This window comes from Sus scrofa, chromosome 13 (assembly GCF_054392235.1).
Source record: "Sus scrofa isolate SSC_HxYL_T2T_F1_AM1 chromosome 13, Sscrofa_HxYL_maternal_Yorkshire_Landrace_v2.0, whole genome shotgun sequence".
Lineage (NCBI taxonomy): Eukaryota > Metazoa > Chordata > Mammalia > Artiodactyla > Suidae > Sus > Sus scrofa.
Genome location: NC_139395.1, coordinates 72,019,694 through 72,036,166, shown reverse-complemented (window position 1 = coordinate 72,036,166; position 16,473 = coordinate 72,019,694). Strand labels below are relative to the sequence as shown.

At 35.1% G+C, this 16,473-nt stretch overlaps 1 long non-coding RNA gene across 2 annotated transcripts in view; it reads left to right on the top strand.

The window, feature by feature from the left end:
• LOC146397403 (uncharacterized) overlaps positions 1-16,473 on the top strand; it is a 336,760-nt gene that overhangs the window by 191,369 nt on the left and 128,918 nt on the right. For both annotated transcript variants that reach the window (XR_014823565.1, XR_014823566.1), the window contains one exon: positions 4,166-4,262. This is a non-coding gene — a long non-coding RNA (uncharacterized LOC146397403). The remainder of the gene's footprint in view (positions 1-4,165; positions 4,263-16,473) is intronic.

Genomic DNA, 16,473 nt, shown 5'->3' with positions numbered 1-16,473 from the left:
ATTTTTTAATCCACTTGTCCATGTTCTTATTGTTGACTTAATAGTTATTTGTATGTTCTGGATGATATAGTCCTTTTTCAGGTGTGACATATGCAAATATTTTCTCTGTAACTTATTTTCTAATTCTCTTGACATTGTGTTTTGCTGAGAAGAAATTTTTAATTTTGATGATGTCCAACTTCTGTTTCTTTCATGGATTGTATCTGTGGTGTATCTAAAAAGGCACAACAACACTTGAGGTCATCTAGGTTTTCTATGTTTTATTGTAGGAGTTTTGCATTTTGCATTGAGATCTGTTATCTATTTTGTGTTGATTTTGTGCAGAAAATATTCATTTTTTTCCATGTGTATGTCCAGTTGTTCCAGACACCCATGGAAGAGTTTTTTTGCTCCATTGTATTGCCTTTGGTCCTTTGTCAAAAATCAGTTGAATATTTTTGTGGTGGTCTATTTCTGGGCTGTCTATTGTGCTCTATTGATTTATTTTTACTTTTTTAATTTATTTTTTATTTTTTTAATTTGCTTTTTGGGGCCACACCTGTGGCATATAAAAGTTCCCAGGCTAGAGGTTGAGTCAGAGATACAGCTGCTGGCCTATGCCGCAACCACAGCAATGCAGGATCTGAGCCATGTCGGTGATTTACACCATAGCTCATGCAATGCTGGATCCATAACCCACTGAGTGAGGTCAGGGATGGAACCTGCGTCTTCATGGATCCTACCTAGTCAGGTTCGTTAACTGCTGAGACACAAAGGGAACTCCCAATTTATTTGTATTATTTTGCAAATATCACAATGTCTTGTTTATCAGAGCTTCATAGTAAGTCTTGATGTTGGATAGTGTCAGTCCACCAACTTTGTTCTTTTCCTTCGATAAGTGTTAGTTACCCTGGGCCTTTTGCCTCTTCATATTATGTTGTTATCTCAAATAATCCTTCCAACTTTATGCAGAAGTAGTACTATGATTCTCAGAAAACTAGGGCTTAAGCTATTATATAACTTGCCTAAAGTCACAAAGGTAATGTATTTTGAAGTGAAAGTTCAGTTGTGGATATTCTCACTCCGAAATGTATTTGCATTTCTAATACTTCCTTAAAGACCAGCATTAGTATTTCAGACCTGAAGGACTGGAAGAAAATATATCTGCGTTTGTGTTGATCTATTTGCTATACTGAAAATGAAGATTAAAAAAAAGCTATTATAAGAAATACAGTAAGAGACAAGGTCAAAGATCAATGGTGGAGAATAGTTAAAGCAATAATTGCTCTCTACATTTCTGTCATTTTTGAATCATACCAACATTAAGAAATTAGTTCAAGGATGACTTATATAAAGGGACTATACACAACTTTTCTACCACCCCACCCCTCCTTTGCTGTTCAAGATTCAAGCATACCTATTATATGTAAACAAAATAATTCTATTATATAAATTTACCATTCCTGGGAAAAGATGCATATTGAAAAGCAAGGTTTGCCTGAATTTCAGATGACTACTATGACCAGTAAAACACTTGTTTGTTAAACATAGAAACTCATGGAAAGTAAAGATTAAAAATGAATAGTTCATGTACAGGTATGCTATATGAGTATTATGAAAGTTTCATGGTTAATAATTATGCATATCATTAATGCATTGTTAGTGGACTGAAATCAAATTGCTTTTTACTTACACTTTCACTTGATTTTTAAAAGAAAAACTGATTTAGAAGAAAACTAGTAGTTTTCAACCACCATTTATATCTAATAAATTTTGATTACCAACTGCCATATTAATATCATGAATCCCTTAGAAATACCACCTACATATTGTTTATTGGATGTTTGAAGTCTATGAAATAATTGGTAGTAGTATATATTAGTGGTTAAAAGTTTGGACTTTAAAAGTCAAATAGGCAAATTTGAATGTGAGCTATACATATTATTAGCTATGTGATTTAGGGCAAGTTACCTAATGTCACTGACCTCATATGTAATATATGATTAAAAGATTCCTAGTTCATGGAGCTTCGATGAAACAGAATGAGATAAAGCAGGTAAAGTGTAGATAGCTCGTAATACAGTATGTAGCAAACACGCAAAACATATTGGCTGTTTTTATTACCCACTGTCATAGTAAAAAGAGTTTCAAATGACTATTGTCACAAAGCCAATATTGGGGCTCAGTTATTGCAGTAAGAAGCTACAAATATTAAAACATATAATGCATTTATTTAAAATTTTGAAATTTTGGAATTACATTGTTTGAAAATGGTTCAGATTCTCAATGCATAACCTCAAGTTTAAAAAAAAGATGGAAACTAAAGTGAACTGTAAGATAGTATTGACTGTTTAGAATCTTTTCCATTCCTATTCACTCTAATACATAGCCTATATGTGTGAAAAAAGAACTGCAGAAATACAAACTACCTTTACATTTATCGACAATGCAATCAGAATTTGCTCTCAGAGGGCCCAAACCGTCAGTCATAAGGGTAGGTTAGTGGAACTTTTGATCAAACCATTGATTCCTTTTTAAGATACCTCATATGTGGGCTAAAATTTTCTCTCTCTTAATTGGTTATTACATGTTAAGAACTAAGGAAACTTAACATTTGTTTTCTTTGGCCATGCTTATTTCTTTGTGTAATCCCAGTCAGCATGCCCTCTGAAAAAATGTGAATATATACCCTTGCTCAGACTAAAGTTTCCAGCTTAGGCTATTGTGGGTGCCATGTATAAATTGCTTTGAGGGAGTTCCTGTCATGGCGCAGTGGTTAACAAATCCAACTAGGAACCATGAGGTTGTGGGTTCGATCCCTGGCCTCGCTCAGTGGGTTAAGGATCTGGTGTTGCTGTGAGCTGTGGTGTAGGTTGCAGACACGGCTTGGATCCAGCGTTTCTGTGGCTCTGGTGTAGGCCGGCAGCAACAGCTCTGATTAGACCCCTAGCCTGGGAACCTCCATATACCGTGGGTGCAGTTCTATAAAAAGGCAAAAATCAAAAAAAAAAAAGAAAAAGAAGAACAAACAAAACCTAAAGTCAGCAGAAGGAAGGAAATCATGAAGATCAAAGAGGAAGTCATCTAGACATCCTCAAAAACACCTCTCCTCTCATCTTAGATCCAAGTTTACTCAGAACCTCGATTTTTGAACCAGTAATTGGCAAGAGCAATAGAACTGGAGTAATTGGTTTAAGCACAACATAGTCCTTTTGGATCTGAGGCCAATCCTACCTAAACGATATGCCTGCTGCAAACTGGGCGATGGTTGAAAAGGATGCTGGGGATTGAACCCCACAATATCCACTACTTGTAGCACAGTGCTTTGATGAGTCTATCCAATCTCTTCTCTCCCCTGTGATGTCATTGGGCAATTGATGACAGATGTGACCTAATCACCTCATCACAGTGACTTGATTTAGAAATGGCCAAATTTATTCCTGCTTAAGCAATCAAAATCCCTTCCTGCAACTGGAAATTAGATAAAGAGGCTCAACTCCCCTGGATGCTTTCTTGAAGAATTCAGATAAACACTTGGCAACTGAAGCCAGTTAACTACTTTTTCCTGTCAACTAGGTGGGTGAGAAAGCTGTTATTCAATAAGACACAAGAATAAATCACATAGACAGAAACAAGATTAAACATACAAAAAGATTTCTTCTCTTATTCTCTATAGCACTCCTGTTCCTTATTCTAGTTCATTCCTAAGGCATCCCAATATCCTTCTTCCTTAAACTAGACTTGGATAAATTTTCATTATTTGCAACAAAAAGTGTTCTAAGGAAAACTGACATATTTCACTAAGATAAGTCTTATTTTCCTTTTCTACCAATTACACATATATATATGCAGACACACAAACATGCACACTATGTTTAAAGTATGTGGAAAGTAATTTTTCATAGGAACTGGAAGGTTTGGTGACATTGAGAGTACAAATCATTGATTTGAGGGTTTCTTCTTTCTTGGGATGAGAGAAAAAAATCTCTAGAAACCAATAAGGCAAAAGTAATCTATTTTTTTTTTCTTCCAGAATGGGATTTTTTTTTTTTCTATTGTGATAAGAGGAGAAATGTTGAAGGAATCTGGCAATGATATTAAATAAAAACTTGTACCCATCTATAAGATCTTTATACAAATTTACCTCGTGAGTGAGACTTGTGCATTTTTCTGCCTCCATTTTTAGGGCAAACATCACTCCTTGGTGTGCTATCTAGAAGAACTTTTGGTTTCTCAACATCTTTTCATCCTCCTAAAAGGATCGCAACAACCAAGGAAGGAACGTAAGTGTTGTTAATGTTCCAGACCTGTAATGTATAATCAACCGTATATTGTGAAGTAATGACTGAATAAGCAAATCAAGTTGATATGTACCATAAATTTCATTTTCTGAGTCTGAAATCATAGGACATTTTTTCTTGAGTTTCGAAGCACCAGTCCTACACTTATATTTACAGGCCATTAAAATGCAGTTACAAACTTATAGTAATTTACAATAGGATCTTTTATGTCTCTGCTACTCGAGGTGTGATCCAAACTTCAGCAATATCTGCATCATCTGAGGGTTTGTTGAAGTAAGAATCTCAAGTCTTGTCCTTATAAGTAGAGTATGAATCTGCATTCTAACCAGATCCTAAGTATCCGAATATACATTATAGTTAGGGAAGCATTGGGTTACATGACATATTTTTTGATCTTGTTTTGACGTTGTGAAATAGAACAAGCCTAACCTTGATAAAATGTAATGTTATATTTTTCACTTACACTGCATCATTTATTTCTTGTCACAGATGTTTATAACTAATTCACTGTGCTAAATCACAGGAATTGGTAATCAAATGCAATTGGCTCCAAACCTAAACATTGATGAAAGTGATATTTAAAAATGTAATAACAATTTTTTAAAAGAGATAATGCTCAACTATGGGTGTTATTTAGTTTTATGTTATGGGATTTATTTTTAGGAAAATACATGATTCCTAAACTAAATGATATAGATCTACACAAGTACCAGATTAATTATTACATTTGTTGATATTTGTATATATAACATTGGCATTGTGCAGGGCATATCAGTTGGTTTTGAAGATTTTAAGATGTGTTCTACAGATAATATCTTATCTCTTGATACTATATGGCATTAAACCAGAAATATCAGTAACCACATCAGTCATTTTGCATGAATATCTCAGAGTGTGCTATTGTTTCAAAAATGGAAGGCATCATAAAATATTTTCTTTCAGAATTAGTTGTATTATGGTGCTATATGACTCTTTATATCTTTAAGGGAAAATTGGTTTTTATCATTGCAATGAATTAAAATGTATATGTAATCATCTACATTATATTAAAACTGGACAGATTTATAAGGAATTCTAGGTGAAATATTAGTGTTAGCACCATGTAAGCCAGACCCTGATTTTACCAATTTCCCACTTACTTCTTCAACTATATCAAATTAATTCATTCTCTTATGTACGCTAAGGCTTGATGAAGTAAAAATTCTCCTGATGTCTAAATCTAAGAGGTATTTTACTATTTTTTTTCCGTTGAAGAACAGTGGATGTCCAATGTTATATAAGTTTCAGATGTTTCTTATCTGATTACTTTCTCAAGGACTTCAAGTGTTAATGTTGAATGAAAGTGGTAAGAGTGGGCATCCTTGTCTTTTTTCTTGATATTAAAGTGAATTGCTTTCAGCTTTTCACTCTTGGGTATGATCTTGGCTGGTCTTGTCATGTATGGCCTTTATTATGTTTAGGCATTGTTTTTGAAATTCTTCCTGTCCACTGGTGCTGAATAGGAACACGGAGATAGAGTTTGGGGTGAAGGAGAAAAAGATAGCCTTTATTGCTCTGCCAGGCAAAGGAGGCCACAGTAGGCTAATGCCTTAAAGTCTCTGTCCTTCCTTGGGGAGGAATTGCAGGGAGTTTAATATTCTAAAAGGAGAAAAAACAGTTTCAGATAAGAATTATGATTGGGGCAAACATGTATTCTTATTTTTTGGGGGGAATCCTTGTCAGTGAAGCTGGTGTCAGGAGAGCTTGGCATGATCCTGGTGGTGGTTTTCTGGGTTACTGCCTAGAATAAGGGTAATTGCAAAAAGGGCATATTGATCGGAGATTAGAACAAACTAGGAAGGTTCCTTAAAAAAACACCATGTGCTAATAGTTTTTAACCCACAGGCAACTGTGCTCAGGGTGCCTCATCTTTATCTTACAGATGATTGTGTTTAGGGTGAAATCCAATGAGGGAGAAGCACAAGCAAAGCTCTGCACTCTTCAGTTTTAAAGTATTCATTTCTAAAAGAAGCCTAAGGACTGTAACTTTTCTCTTAGGTGTATAAGCTGCCTATGCCATTATGTGTATCCCTTGAGAAGGAACCAAAATCCTACCCTGAAACTGTACTATTGTTTCTTGACTTTTCCTCACTTGTCTTTGTATTCCCTTCCTTCCCTGGTCAGAAACTGTCTGAACCTGCCCCTAGGAAATGAGGGAAGGCCATGGAGGCTGAATGAGACCTATTTCTTAAAAACAAGAAATGGGAGACACAGGAAGTCTGTGTCAAGGAACCCCACAGGGCCTTGCTTGGTTAGAGTATGGCCCTCTGTGCCCACTTTCCAGAGAGGTTTTTTTTTTTTAATCATAAATGGATGCTAAATTTTGTCAAAAACTTTGTCTACCTCTATTGAGATGATTATATAGTTGTTCATTTTTAATATGGTATATCACATTGATTTGAGGATATTGAAAATTCCTGGAATAACATCTTCTTTTTTTCTAATACAGAGAACTGATAGTTTCTTTTAACATAAATTATTTCTTTAAAAAAATATTCAGCGAGCTCTTATGAGAAGCATATTCTGATGACAATGTGGAGAAAAAAATTACAAAGAACAGTTTCAGATCACAATCAGGATATATACATATGTATATATCCCTATTTTTGTATGTGATTATCACTAAAAAAAAGGCTATTCATTCCATCTAATTGTTACTTTTTCACATATTTGAGGCAGTAGATAAGATTGTTAAGCAGGTGATACTAGTAACAGTAGGCTTTACTAACCACTTATAATAAGTCAGCAACTTTACTAAGCATTTCAATTTCATTATCTTCTTGAAATTGATGAAAATCCTATGAATTAGATATGTTATTTCATTTTGAACCTAAAAAAAAGCTCAGAAATGTTTTAGATATGTTTAAGATCACAGATATAATAAGTCTTGAATCCTGAAATAATAGCCAGTGTGCAGTGTGTGTGTGTTTCAGAGTTCATAAGTTTCTGATTATGAACTAGCACCAAATAAAGAGACCTTTGAAAACAATAGGGAAAATTTTATTCTGTGAATACTGCACTTAACTAAGAAGCAAACAACTACCATCCGAAGGGTGAAGAAATGAGATTGAATATGAGTTCTCATTATGCATTGTCTCTATTTTTGCCTCCTTTGGAAAAAAAGATGAGAGTGAGCCATACCAGTCCACTAGTTTAAGTTACTATCCTGTGACAGTATAAAATTTTTCCCAAAAGGGTAGAGAATAAAAATAAAAATTTGAGTATGTTTTTAATGTCTTTCAGAATGCAACCAGTACCATTTTATATCATTCCCTTCTTCCTGGCCCTTTTTTTTCCAGAAGGCCCAGAAGTGCAGGATACTTCTGTGTGATGTTTTTTGACGATTTTCCTTGAAAAACAGTAACACTCTTGCAGGCCAGAGATGGAGATGCCTACCTAACTGTAGCCAGTGGTGCCAGATACTCAAGTTTTTTGTTGTCATTCCACAACTAAACTTTTAAAGGAGAAAGTGAAAGGCACACAATCTTGTCTGCCCCCCCTGAGGGCCTTTAAAGTGACTAATGTATACTTTGTTTCACAAACACATGGGTCCTATTAAAACAGAAGAGTGACTATTTTTATGTAGTTGGGTTAGGGTCAGACTCCCCATAGAGCCATAAGGAATGGAAATGTAGACCATCATTTTGGAGGTAGTTTCAGTTGAAAGAGCATTAATGCTGGAGGCTAGAAAAAGTCTTCTTGGTATCAAGGAATTAATACAGAACAGTGGGTTTTGTATCAAAAACCCACTATTACTCCTTTTGTTGTTAAGTAATAAAAGGACTATACTTTTTTTTTTCATTTTCATTGTGGTGTAATGAAGTTGTACTTGTTCTGAAGCCTTGTTTTTATGAATAGTCTTTACAATTATGCACAGTTTAAAATGTTATATATTTAGACTCACTCATCACTCTCCACCACCTCTTTAACATGTTTGTAATTGGGAGGAACTAGTTCCTTTAAACCAAATTAATCACACTCTGAATTAATATTTATTAGCATGAGTTACATCAGTGGCTACTTGACATTTTTTCCCTTTATTCCCCTCCTTTTTACCTGTTATCATTAAGCCTAGCTGTATTTTACTGTAAGAAGAGAAAAGAAAGAAAAAATTGGGAAAACAAACTCAGCCCAGAGCTTTATGCTGAAGATAGTAACAGCCAAGAAACAAAGGGCTGCCGTTTTTCTAATGGAATAATGGACTCCTTGTTTAAAAATGTTCTTTATAAATTAACAACTTTTTTAGCTTTTGAGTGCTAATGAAACAATCAAAACCATTTTGCATTTAATAAAGAAGAAAACACTTGGAAATTAGCCATGCCCATGTTCTCTCATGTTCCATCAGGGAATTGAATAAACCTAAAGACCAGTCAGGTGTTTGGGGTTTAATTTAATGAACAGGCATTATGAACTCATTTACCATCCAGTGTGTGCTAGAGACAGCTTGTACATTATTCGTATCTCTACCCAATTCTATGTTCAGTGATAGCACATTGTTGACTGGAAATGGGTCACAGTAGGAGTATTTATGCCATGGGTATCACTAAATGCCATATATCAGGGCTTCTAGCTTTTCTTTCCCACCCATGGAGAAGTTGTTGAGCATTTACTAGTACACTGCTGCACGTGATCATACAATTCTGTATCATCAACAACACTCATTTGTCCCTTTATAAATTCATGGCATTATCCACAGGCTAACCACACATCATCCTGGATAAACTACAAATAAGCAAATGTCCAGCCCACATCTCATGTACTGTACTTCCTTGCTATCTTTGGCACAAATTAGTATCTCACTCAATATTTGCTAAGTAAATAAATAATCATATGTGATAAAAAAAGTCTTATCTGTTTGAACATATGAAGTGCTTTTAATAAACAAGTGTATTTAATAGAGACTAGGTCTTGGTGGAAATTGTAGTAATTTACAATCACTGAGGGAAACTTTCACATGATAAAAGAGAAAAACATTAAAGAAACTGGACTAATATCAAAATTCAGGTAAGCTACTTGCTTATTTGGAGACCCTTATTTGATTTTATATTCTTCAGTTTTTTGTCTAAAAAGAGAGACAGTCACAACAACCAGGGGCTTATTGTAAAGATTCTAGCAATATAAAGTGTTTGGCATACAATATGCATTAAAAGTGACAATAGGTATTGCTAATATAACAAGGTAAATAATAATTGTTTTTATTATTGTTATTTTAGAAATAATCATCTGAGAATAACTCACTTTTCTAAACATTATATGATGGGATAAAAGTCACATATGAGGTGTAGCACTGGGAACTATGTCTAGTCACTTTTGATGGAGTATGATAATGTAAGAAAAAATAATCTAAAAAAAAAAAGGCTTTCCAGTAGTGTCTCAGTGGTTAGCGAATCCGACTAGGAACCATGAAGTTGTGGGTTCGATCCCAGGCCTTGCTCAGTGGGTTAAGGATCCGGCGTTGCCGTGAGCTGTGGTGTAGGTCGCAGACGCGGCTCGGATCCTGTGTTGCTGTGGCTCTGGCATAGGCTGGCAGCTACAGGTCTGATTCGACCCCTAGCCTGGGAACCTCCATATGCCACGGGAGCGGCCCAAGAAATGGCAAAAAGACAAAAAAAAAAAAAAAAAAAAAAAAAAAAAAAGAAAGAAAGAAAAAATAATCTATACATGTATGTGTAATAGGGTCACCATGCTTTACAGTAGAAAACTGTCAGAACACTGTAAACCAACTATAATGAAAAAAAATCTTTATAAAAAAATCGCATATGACTTTTCTGCACTGATAATTCCTTTACTGCATTGAAAATAAATCTCAATGAATAGAACCTTTCATGAAGGCTCAGAATTCAAGAAGAACTGGCCTAAACATTTTCTTTACCAGATAGTAAAATTCATTTTCAATTATCCAGCTAAAATTTGCAGTTAGATGAAAAACTTAACAGTAAAGTTCTAAGATGAGAAAGAAGCAAGTCCCCAGGCTTCTGAGAACTGAAACATAGGTGTCTTCTTGTCTTCATTTCCTTTAGGGAAATGAAATGGGTGATGATGCAACAGTATCATTCTGACTCAGTGGTTTTGAATCAGAGTATGCAGAACAGTCAGGAGAGAAGCTTGTGGGAAAAATTTAGATTATTGACATCCTTTTCACTAACTCTCTGCCCAAGGAGGAAGGGTGGAGAGGGAGGAAAGAGAAAGGAATTAATGGATAAGAAAAGGGGGGAAATAAAGGAGGAAAGGGAGAGAAAAGAATACTTTTGGAAAAGACTCATTTTTACTTCTTTTTTTTTTTTTTTTTTGATAATCTAAAGACTCGACCCTGAGCTTTGTATCCTTTTGATATTTTTTCCAAAGTTTTGACATTGGAAAAGTAGAGTGGGAACTTATATTGATGTAATTTACATAGATTTATATTTTAGGGTAAGTCACCTTACTGGAAATGGCATCATAAGTCAAAATGATAAGTCAAACTGATTTTCTCAGTGGAACAATGGCACAGTCCAGAGCAACATCCCAGCCACATCGTCAGAGTAAGCATCGTCTTTAATCAACTATAGGTGATAGACCTGTACAAGGTAAAGCTTTCTCAAGGGATACAAATTTACTTAGCTATGCTTCAGAGTCACCAGTGATATAAAATTGCACTTGATGTGATACTGTGTCTCAGTGTACTGTGCCGAGTTATTATGCTCTTCATAATTCATGTCCTATTACTAATGCAACAAAGCATAAATAAAGAAAAGGCATTGCTGTCCTGGAAATTAGAAGGATTTTACTCCTCAAGGAAATTTATTATAAGCATTTCTTTTTCTTTTGGTAATTATGGGATGATAAGAATCCCCTAATAATTATTTTGAACTGTGCGTATCTTTCTTGATCTCTTTTTTTCTTACTCTGAAATTATTGGGCCAAGTTAACAGGACTAAAGCACAATTTGTTGGTCTTTCTGGTAAATTGTAAACAAGTGTCTTTTACTTCTTAAAAATAATGTTACTAACATTAATAATGCATCAACACCAAAAGATACACACTACTACATTGCATGGGTAACTAGCTACCTAGAAAGTGTACATACTGACGTATATTTGCATATTTGTCCCCAAATTTTCAGTGTTTGATTTTTTACAAATACTTTTTGTGATTAAAGACTGAAGCTGCATGGTGGCTAAATTTAAATGCACTTTGGGTTGAATTTTGTTTGAATTCCACAGAATCAAAAATTCTTTTAAAAAGGACTACAAGTAAAAACAATGTAATGACAGATTCAAAATTGTGTTAGTGAATCATCTTTCAACATATTAAAATTTCAATATACAATGTGATTATGGATCAGTTGAATTGATATTATAGGAACAAACACATCCACATTAGATATGTTGGGATTCAGCCAGGATACAGAAACCATTCTAAGAATGTTAAGCAGACAATTCAGTATAAAGACTTGAAGACACAATCAACATAAAAGCTTACAAACGCAAAAAGGGAATGGGGCTGCAACACAGTTTAGCAACAGCCAACTCAGCGACAAAGTTGGGCTCCCAGGAGATGGAAGGAAAGAATTGTACCTAATTCCAGGGAACTGTCTAACGGATATCCCTGGGAGAACTTCGACTACCCAGAAGTATAGACATTCCCACACAAACATGACAAGACAGAACAAGAGAGCAAGAAAGATCTTAATTTATACCTGCCTGGGAAATGTACTTTACAGAAGATGTGGAATGAAACTGAGAATTAGATAAGGAAAGCTCAGGTGTATATCTACATGTATATTATTCTTTATTATAAAGTCCTCATGAAAGACTCCACATTCATTGAAATGATGATGCTATTGCACAGTATGTTTTTATACCTCCACTTGTAGAGTTTTTACTACTCTCAGAAGAAAATATGTCTTTCCCAGGGCCCATGAATAGCATAAGTTCATTTATATCCTGGCTTACTGTTTTAATTACTGCACATGACAACATGCCTGTAATTTGCCTGTGCTGTAAAATGTGAATCACCAGACGTTGATTGCCAGGAAATGAGACCTGTCTGTGCTAGCAAGTTTTAAGAGCTTTCCCATTAGGAAAGTGAAAGATGATGTAGTTTTGACTGTATATATTATCACAAAGTTCGAGTTTTGTGATAGGCAAGTAGAAATTCTTAGCACTTTTCTTTTTAGACTATTAACCTTTAATGAGTCTGTGTATCAGGACTTTAAGGCCAGTTAGTGGTAACATAGAGTTAATATTAATTGAGTACCTACTCTGATCTGGGTGCTATGTAGGTACTTTGCAAATACTACCTTATGAGATAGGTATTCTATTTAATGTGATCTGATATCTATTCTCTTTCCCTGCAAATCTATAGCATGAATATTTTGAACTGAATTTACCTGTGGCTTTATTTTAAGTGACCTAAACTTGTTTGTCTCATTTTCCTACTTATTTTCAGTTTCATTCATTTGTATTTTTTTGTGAGCAACTTTTCAACTTTGAGGGAAGGAGACAAGCTTTAAATAAGTACCTTTCCATTTGAAATATAATTGTGGATTATATATTAGATCGTGAACTTTCTTAGGATCCAAACTATGTTACTAACCATTGTTCTACCAATATCAAGTGCCAGGGAGAGGATGACTTTGGGATACTTGTGTGTGCATTCTTTAATTGTGCATAGAGATTCAAATAAGCTTAATCATATGCCACGGAGATATTTCTATAGTCGTAACAGATTTTTTCTTCTGCTTCTTGATCTTCCTTTTTAAGTGTACATGCCTATTTAAAGAGAAAATTTATTTTTCCTACTTGCTTTTTTTCTGAGTCCTCTCTTAAAAATGAGAGTTACTTGATTTCATTATTATATTTTCTCATTTTATTGTAACAACTTTAGTTTGAAAAGACTCTCTTCCTAATTACTAAGAGGGATTAACAAGGATTAATTTTTGTGATTTTTACATTTTTTGTTTTGCTGTAACTTTTGTGTAATTCTGTGGCATTTTTCAGTCTATAAGACAGTGAATACAATTGTAGAATAAAGCAATCTTCTGAATACCACTGGGATGTTTCATAGTACACAAGTCTGACAACTCTGACAAGTCCCCTTACATATATTTTAATAAAGTGGATTTCTAATTTTAGAGTTACTTTGTCTTAGAATAATAAGATTGTAATATCAGCATGGTCTCCTAACAATTATTTTCAGTGGAAAGTGTGTTTGTATAATGCTAGTAATACTATAAATCACTCATTAGGGACCTTTGCAGGTGACAATGAGTTTTATTGCTCGAGTCTTAATGGCTATTTTACATAACCCCACTTGGGAGCAGGCTAAGGAATAAACAACTTTTAGGAGTTATTTTGCTTTGGTAATTTTGTGTTGTTGAAATCACATGGAAAAGCGGGCAGCTCAGCAACCCATGGAACAATGAGGTAGAATATATAGAGCTGAGCTGATACCTTGAGGTGATTCTCCTTTGCGAATGAAAAAGATATTCAGTAATCAGCTACAACTAATGTGTCTTCATGATAATATATTCTTGTCTTGAACACTGCAATTTTTTTCTGTTAACATATTCCTTTCAGCACTTACGTATCTATCTACCACTCAATTACATATGCATGGGTTCATGTTTTCACATTGTGTGTTTTATTCACGCCTTCCTCCACACTTGCAGCACTCAATCCAACAGTATGTTATTTATCTCTGCAGAACATTGTGTTCATACAGGTACAAGCTTATCCAAGAATTTCCTAAACACCACATAATGACAGGCAGAAAGTCCACTGGTTTTGTATGCATTTAACAAAATTACTATTTAGTTCAATGGGAGGGAAAGGTAATAAAGTAGCTTTTTAAAATTTGAGTGTATGATTGACTTGTCCATTGAGATTGGTCAAAATACAACTCAATGAAAAGAGATGTGGGGAGACAAATATACTCATATAGTCCATTTGGAAGACTATTTTTCAAACAATTTATAGGTGAAGCTCCTTTTCCCAGACACTAAAAGTAAGAGTCTGATGTACCCAGATGATTGAAGTCTTATTTTCAAAGTTAGTAACCTCTGCCTATTTAAAATATTATACTTGAATGTCAACCAGAATGATATATATATTTTTTAATATATTTTTTTTTATTTTCCCACTGTACAGCAAGGGGGTCAGGTTATCCTTACATGTATACATTACAATTACATTTTTTCCCCCACCCTTTCTTCTGTTGCAACATGAGTATCTAGACATAGTTCTCAATGCTATTCAGCAGGATCTCCTTGTAAATCTATTCTAAGTTGTGTCTGATAAGCCCAAGCTCCTGATCCCTCCCACTTCCTCCCCCTTCCATCAGGCAGCCACAAGTCTCTTCTCCAAGTCCATGATTTTCTTTTCTGAGGAGATGTTCATTTGTGCTGGATATTAGATTCCAGTTATAAGTGATATCATATGGTATTTGTCTTTGTCTTTCTGGCTCATTTCACTCAGGATGAGAGTCTCTAGTTCCATCCATGTTGCTGCAAATGGCATTATGTCATTCTTTTTTATGGCTGAGTAGTATTCCATTGTGTATATATACCACCTCTTCCGAATCCAATCATCTGTCAATGGACATTTGGGTTGTTTCCATGTCCTGGCTATTGTGAATAGTGCTGCAATGAACATGTGGGTGCACGTGTCTCTTTTAAGGAGAGTTTTGTCCGGATAGATGCCCAAGAGTGGGATTGTGGGGTCATATGGAAGTTCTATGTATAGATTTCTAAGGTATCTCCAAACTGTTCTCCATAGTGGCTGTACCAGTTGACATTCCCACCAGCAGTGCAGAAGGGTTCCCTTTTCTCCACAGCCCCTCCAGCACTTGTTCTTTGTGGATTTATTAATGATGGCCATTCTGACTGGTGTGAGGTGGTATCTCATGGTAGTTTTGATTTGCATTTCTCTTATAATCAGCGATGTTGAGCATTTTTTCATGTGTTTGCTGGCCATCTGTGTATCTTCTTTGGAGAAATGTCTATTCAGGTCTTTTGCCCATTTTTCCATTGATTGATTGGTTTTTTTGCTGTTGGGTTGTATAAGTTGTTTATATATTCTAGAGATTAAGCCCTTGTCAGTTGCATCATTTGAAATTGTTTTCTCCCATTCTGTAAGTTGTCTTTTTGTTTTCCTTTGGGTTTCCTTTGCTGTGCAAAAGCTTTTCAGTTTGATGAGGTCCCATGGGTTTATTTTTGCTCTAATTTCTATTGCTTTGGGAGACTGACCTGAGAAAATATTCATAATGTTGATGACAGAGAGTGTTTGCCTATGTTTTCTTCTAGGAGTTTGATGGTGTCCTGTCGTATATTTAAGTCTTTCAGCCATTTGGAGTTTATTTTTGTGCATGGTGTGAGGGTGTGTTCTAGTTTCATTGCTTTGATGCAGCTGTCCAGGTTTCCCAGCAATGCTTGCTGAATAGACTTTCTTTTTCCCATTTTATGTTCTTGCCTCCCTTGTCAAAGATTAGTTGACCATAGGTGTCAGGGTTTATTTCTGGGTTCTCTATTCTGTTCCATTGGTCTGTCTGTCTGTTTTGGTACCAGTACCACACTGTTTTGATGACTGTGGCTTTGTAGTATTTCTTGAAGTCTGGGAGAGTTATGCCTCCTGCTTGGTTTTTGTTTCTCAGGATTGCTTTGGCGATTCTGGGTCTTTTGTGGTTCCATATAAATGTTTGGATTGATTGTTCTAGTTCTGTGAAAAATGTCATGGGTAATTTGATAGGGATTGCATTGAATCTGTAGATTGCTTTGGGTAGTATGGCCATTTTTACAATACTGATTTTCCCAATCCAGGAACATGGAATATCTTTCCATTTCTTTACATCTTCTTTGATTTCTTTGATTAAAGTTTTATAGTTCTCGGCATATAGGTCCTTGACCTCCTTGGTCAGGTGTATTCCGAGGTATTTGATTTTGTGAGGTACAATTTTAAAAGGTATCGTATTTTTGTATTCCTTTTCTAATGTTTCATTGCTGGTATACAGAAATGCAACTGACTTCTGAAAGTTAATCTTATAGCCTGCTACTTTGCTGAATTTATTAATCAGTTCAAGGAGTTTTGGGGTTGAGTCCTTCGGGTATTCTAGGTATAGTATCATGTCATCTGCATACCGTGACAGTTTGATCTCTTCTCTTCCTATATGGATGCCT